This window comes from Lathyrus oleraceus, chromosome 5 (genome assembly GCF_024323335.1).
Source record: "Lathyrus oleraceus cultivar Zhongwan6 chromosome 5, CAAS_Psat_ZW6_1.0, whole genome shotgun sequence".
Taxonomy (NCBI): domain Eukaryota; kingdom Viridiplantae; phylum Streptophyta; class Magnoliopsida; order Fabales; family Fabaceae; genus Lathyrus; species Lathyrus oleraceus.
In genome coordinates this window covers 282361507-282368279 of record NC_066583.1, presented here as the reverse complement: position 1 = coordinate 282368279, position 6773 = coordinate 282361507, and positions in this window count along the sequence as shown.

The following is a 6773-nucleotide window of genomic DNA, read 5'->3' as shown; positions in this document are numbered from 1 at the left end:
CAACCAAGGGCAGGAGGCTTAAACCTCTTGTCAAACACATACATTAAAAGGGTATCAAAAAATTTCAGGTTGAAAGTATAAAGTAGTGGAAATAGGGCATATCTGACTGGGGAGGATCGATTGAAATTGAGTTGCACCCGTGAGGTTTGCAGAGCAATCTGAGGGTTTATATGAGAGGGAATTGGTTCTTTGCCGATGAGTTCCCTTCAGCCTCTGGAGGTTGCTCTGAACTCTGTTAGCTCTTCTCTCACTTTCTTTTTCCTGCCAGGGTAATAGGAATGGCATGTCCTTTTGTTTCACTGAAACTCTGAATTTATATCCTGGTTTTTGTGGACCTGTGGGGTCAAATGAGAGAGGCCCAAGTCCAAAATTTTATTTTTGTTATATTTTATTTATTTATTTTTTATTTTTTATTTTTTTTTCTTTTGTTTTTTTTTTCATTTTTTTTTAGTAAACAAAAGTAAGAGAAACAATGATGTATAATTCAAGCATGCTTGGTGATCTCAAGCCAATCACAAGGAGTCCCACCCAAAGGCAAAGGGAACCAAGATGCTCATGATCCTTGAGGCTATGCAAATGCAATGTTATGATGCCATGAGGGATCTAGGGTCAAAATTGGGGTCTTACACTTACCATATTTCACATTCTACTTAAGTACACCGTACCTTACTGTATCAGGGTATTCGTTATCATTAGAGATATTGACTAAATCTAAGGTAAACCATACAAGTCGAGTCGGTTAGAAAGCGAACAAAAACCTAAAAGTTTTATGGAATCAAAAACTAGTAAAAATGTCAGAGATCGGGGTAAGGGGGTTGGTTATGCAATGGGAAGGTTTTAAGCACCCAAAACATCCTAGGTACTCCTAGGGAGCCCTTTTCATAATTGTTGTAAGGTTGGTGTTTTGTGAAAATCTATTTGTGCAAACATGATTGAAGAGATGAGAAGAGAATATACAAGTTTATTTACATTTTTGTGTTTGGATGGATAAACCAATTGCCTACTTACCATCTTTAAAAGATTAGGATCAAAACCTCGTAGTTCGGGGTAAAAATCTCAAAATGAGTTGGTGAATTGATTGGTCCAAAAGCCTTAAGGTCTTTTGTTATCCAAGGGAGAAAACACAACCTAAAACCACAAATCCACCATGTGAGGATAGCTTCAACATGCTAGTGAGGGGTTAACCCTATAATAAGCATGGAAGACTCATTGTCCATCACTAAGGATATAGGTGAGTATTACATCTACCTCAAGGATAACTCAAACCTAATAGCTAAAGGTTATGGAAAATTTGATTAAGAAAGTGGCCATTGAAACCACAAAAAGACATTTGAATGGGTTGTATTTACCAATGAAAAGTATGTACAAAACATGGTCAAAGTTGACTTAGAAGTTTAATTCAGAATAAGTGTTATGAAAATAAAGTTTGAAAATCAAAAGCATAGGGCTTAGGTTTCTAATGTTGAAAACAAGTGTTAAATGTTTGCACAAAAGTTTTGGCTTGGGTTAGAGTGGAGAGAAGAAGAAGAATGGCTAAGGTCATAGGCATACAAGAGATAAGGGACAAGAAGCAAAACCACAAATGGAGTTCCTCTCTTGAGATCATATTGATGATCCAAGTAGCTCCCATCCTTTGGAATACGCAAACACATAAGCATAAATTCAAGCAATCAACAATCAAATGAACTCTTGGAAGATCCCTCTCTCTTAGGAGCTCAAGGCAATGGTTCCTCAATTTGGCTCAATGTTGGAATCCCTAGCACAAAAGCACACACATCAAAAGGTTCTATTAACAAATCAAAGAATGGACAAGAGGGAGTTTAGAATATAGTCCTTTCAATGTTCGTCTTCAAACTTTAAGCATTCTAAAGGCATGAGGCCTAGTTGCTCTTTGACATTTAAGCACTCTAAAGGCATGAGGCCTAGTTGCTCTTCAAACTCCACTAGCTTGAGTAAAGTCCTAAAGTTTAAGTCCATTTTGTCCAAATTCTTTGCATTTTGGTTCACAACAATCAGACAAACACAAACACAAAAGATATATACACAATTATGTGCTCAAGTAAGCAAAAGGCAAATGGCATTAACATAAACATGTGCTCCAATGAGCAAAAGGAAAAGCAAATGGATAATATGTACAAGAATGATAAATTTCATAAAGTAAAGAGCAAAAAGTAAATGTTAATGGTTAATAGTTAATGTTAGTAGTTAGTGTGCCATAAGGCAAATTTAGCGCTATGTTAAGCAATCGTAATTGGACTTATGTAGAAGTCACAACTATCTAAGGCCGGTCAATAATAATGTAGGCAACAACACAAGTTAGAAGTCTTGATTAGTGAACCAAGTTCCAACAACTTGCCATGCCAAAAGAAAAAGAGAATTGATCTTGTATTGGTTTAAGCCTTTTGCATGATTTAGGAAACAACCTATCCTTAATGCAAAGCCATTCACTTAATCAATTGATCAAGATGAATTAGATTTGAATCAAGGAAGATTAAGTCTCCCCAATCAATGCTAACTTATCAACCTTCAACTCATTGATCAAAAAGAAAAGAAGAAGAAGAAGAAGATGGATAATGAAAAGAAATAAGTGCATTAAATGAAATAGCATGTACCAATCAACAAGTGTTGACCAATGACATTGAGGATCATGGTCAAACAATCAAAAACAGAAGTGAAATGAAGATTGGATGTCAAGAAATGAACAAAATATTTTTGGCATTTTTAATATTCGAAAATAAACTTGAATTAAAATATTAAAGAAAGGTCAAACTTCAAAATCACCTCAAATCAACCTTAAAAGGTCCAAGTGATTTATCCTAAGTTCAACAAGGTCAAACAAAGTTTGACAAAAAATTTCAGTATTTTTAAAGGTTAGAAACTATTTTTAATCAATTAAAAATGAATAAAAATAACCTAATTGAACTAAAATCTCAAATAAATCTCAAATCAATTAATAAATTGATGAGAATATTTTTCATAGATCCATCATCATTCAAATAGGTTAGCAAAATATTTTTGTATTTTTTGAATATCAAAAACTATTTAAAATGAATTAAAAATAATCAGAAAAGAGAAAATTCACAAAAAATATCAAATGACAAAATAAAAAATATTAAAAATCATTTTTAGAAACTAGAATTTAAATGGAGAAGAATGCAATTGGTCCCATATTTTTTGGAATTAAAATGAAGAAATTATGAATTTTTGAAATTAAAGGAAATAAAAGAAATAAAATCAGAAATTAGAAAATAGCAAAAAACCAGGAGCGTCTGATCAAGCCTCATTAATTGACGTGGCTGATCAAACGCTCCACATGTGCGCGCTCATGGTGGTCTCCAGTCAAACACGTCACACAAGGCATTATTAAAAGTCATAAGATCCAAAGGCTGGGATACAAACTGGAGATCAAATCAAAGGGCTCACAATTGATCTGGCAAAGAGACGGTGGTGTACACCACCGTCTTCCCCGACGAGATCCGGTGAGACTCAAAAATTGCAGAGATGCAAATGTCCACCAAAATGGGCGATCTAGGTACCGTTCGAAAGAGGAAGTGATGTACATCACTCCTGTACCACTCACTTCCATTCTAGATTCCTATAAATGGAGAAATCAGAGATGGAAGTATGATGGTGTTCATCACGAACTTGCTTGATTTCAAAAATTAAACACACAGCAATGATGCCTCTACAGAGAGGACTTCAGACAACAGAATATCTAGTTCAATAGGTCAAGGAATAAGGAGTTTCGAAGAAAAAACCAGTTGAAGTAAACCTTTGAATTGTGAAGATCTGAGCTCCTTTTCTTGGTTCTTTTGGCAAAACAGAAGATCAATGGATCATATGATGAAGGTCTAGGATCTTTAGATCTAAAGATTCAACCAGATTCAGTTGAATTTTAGATCTGAAAAATTGAAGAAAATGTGAACTAGTTCCTTTAGGTGTGGCTGGGTTTTGATTTCTGCAGCATTTCAAATTGATTCAGGGTCCTTTTGGAAGTGAGCAATGCCTTCTATTTATAGATGGAGCTGATGCAAAGCAAGGTGAATTTCATGTGCATGAAAATTGAAGGCCTCCATGCATGGGCCTGTATAGGCGCATGGAGGGCCCAAAAGCCAATGCAAATGGATGCTGAAATGATTTGGAGAAGGTTTGGATGTGTGGTTTGCACTCCAATTGCTTGCATATGAAGTTTCACCATGAAATGCATAATTGGTCATAAAACATCATCTCTTCGAAAATGCCACTTGGAAAATTGAAACATAGACATGTGGGTAATGGTTGGAAAGGTCTTGACATAAGGAAAAAATGTTATGTTGGACCAAAACTCATTTGAAGTGTGGAAATTTATGAAAACAGGCCATGAAGTTCATAGTGCAAAACATGTCTTTGAGAATTTTGTCAAAATGAACCAACTTCAAGCCCTTCTGTTTTGATGATGCAAGCCCCAAATGAAAAATCCGCCAACATCAAAGTTGTAGATCTTCTCAAGAAAATCAAAATGGACTTAAATTTTGCATCATTTGGATTTTTGATGAAGGAGTTATGGGCACTTGAAGTTGAACTTTTTTGCCTTTCAATGCATTTGGTCCAAAGTGACCTATAATGTTTTGCATTATCATATGTATTTCCTTTGAGATTTTGAAATTTTGTTCAACATAACATTTGAATTAGACATCTTAAAATTTCCAATTCATTTTATCACACCTCAAAATCATAAAAAATGAATGAGTTATGTCCTTGGGAAGTTGACCCAAAATTAGGGTTTTAGTCAAAATGACCTATAATGTCTTGGATTGCGAGATGACCTTCCAAGCTTCAAATCAATTTTGGATGAACATGAAAGTTGTTCGTATTGTCCTTAAGAACGTTTTTGCTTTTGGGATGATCTCCATTTGACCAACACATAAAACGTTAGGTCTCAGTGCACTTCAAAATAGTCAGATGAATTGACTGATCAACTTCTCAAGTCCACAACTCATATCTTGATGAATTGATGATTGAGGACACTCAAATAAGTTCAAATATGCATGAAATGATGAATTAGAGAACTTCCCTTGATTGTATTTTACCATGGGCTGAGGTTGCTTCACTAGCAAGGCATTGTAGGTGATCAGATGAATTAGGGTTTCCTTGAGGAATAAAACCTCAAACCCTTTGACTTGCTTTGATCAAAATGATGAATTGAGATACTAGGGAGGCATATTTGATGGATGAGAGCTTTGGGAACCATTACCATGCTTGCTTTCATCCTCTCTTGACCATATCTTTGCACAAAGGATCTCCTTGAAGCTCTTGACCTTGTGATTACTCAAGCTACAAACAAAAGATGTTAGTGACATATTTTTGTGCTTTTGGTTAGTAAATAAAATGAGAAAATAAATAATATACAATTCAAGCATACTTGGTGATCTCAAACCACTCACAAGAGGTCCCACTCAAAGGCAAAGGGAACCAAGATGCTCATGATCCTTGAGACTTTGCAAATGCAATATTATGATGCCATGAGGGATCTTAGGGAAAAAATTGGGGTCTTACAGATGCCCCTATTTAAGGTCATTTTATCCGGAGAAGTGAAGGTTAAAATCTTCGTCTCGACGAGGTAGAATCGACTTAAATAATATCAGAGAGACGAATTTTGGTCCCTAAGAGACCTCATTATGCAAATGTATGTATGCAAAAGGTAATACTCTATGGAGATATGTGTCCACAAAGAAAGAAAAGAAATCAGGAGAAACTGATAATCCATTTGAGTAATTCACTCCATGGGACTGAGACTTTTGGACTCTCATGGGGATAAGAAAAGGAATAAGATGCGTGAGCAGGTCACGACTCAAAGCTTGGGGAGCAGAAATCAATGGAAAGACCCGAGCTGACTCAAAGGCGCATGTATTAGGGAATATTCCAATACAACAAAAGTTATTCATAACGGATACTTCGGATAAAAATCCGGGCTCAGGCTGGGAGAATCCACTAAGGGACTTCACTGGAGAAGACCAGAACAAAAACTCCTTTGAGGAAGCAACAGGATGAGGTATTACCGGTTACTGGGTAATAAGCTCAAAGAGACATGTGATCTGAACACAAGTATAAGGGTGAGAGATACACCATGTTCTGGGAGAATGAATGTCTAAGACCAGTATAAGGGTGAGAGATATCAAACATCTGAAATCATCTGAGGAAGGCCTAAAAAGGTATACTTCAGCTCAGGAAAATTTGACTCCGCAAGGGACAAAAAGTCATAATAGGGAGCAGGGAGGAAGGAACACCAGGGATACCGGTTACTGGGCATATAATAGGTGACCAACCAAAGCGTGAATTGGGGAATATACCCACGACACTCATCATCCAAAAGAGGGCTAAAAGCAAACTCGATTATAGGATGGACATTCGATTCCAAAAAGGGATACGAATCTTACTCGACTGGGAAGAACAAAAGGCTTCGACCGAAGAGTGCATGAGATATATTATCTATTACCGTCAGAACGTAGATAATATACTCGCATGGAAGATTATCCACAACCGGTTACTGGGTTAATAAAGGATAAATCGACCGACAAAGAAAGGCATCGGGATACCGAAACTAGGTATATAATGATGACCAATCCAGGAGAGAAACAACCGTCACCAACAACCAAGGGTAGACGAGAGATGACTTACTGGGGATGAATTGCTTGATCAGAGAAATTATCCAAAGGATGAGCGAATATCAGCATCGAATATTGGATAATGACAACCGTCAAGGAGGGGATTACATCTACCGGATACTGGGTAGA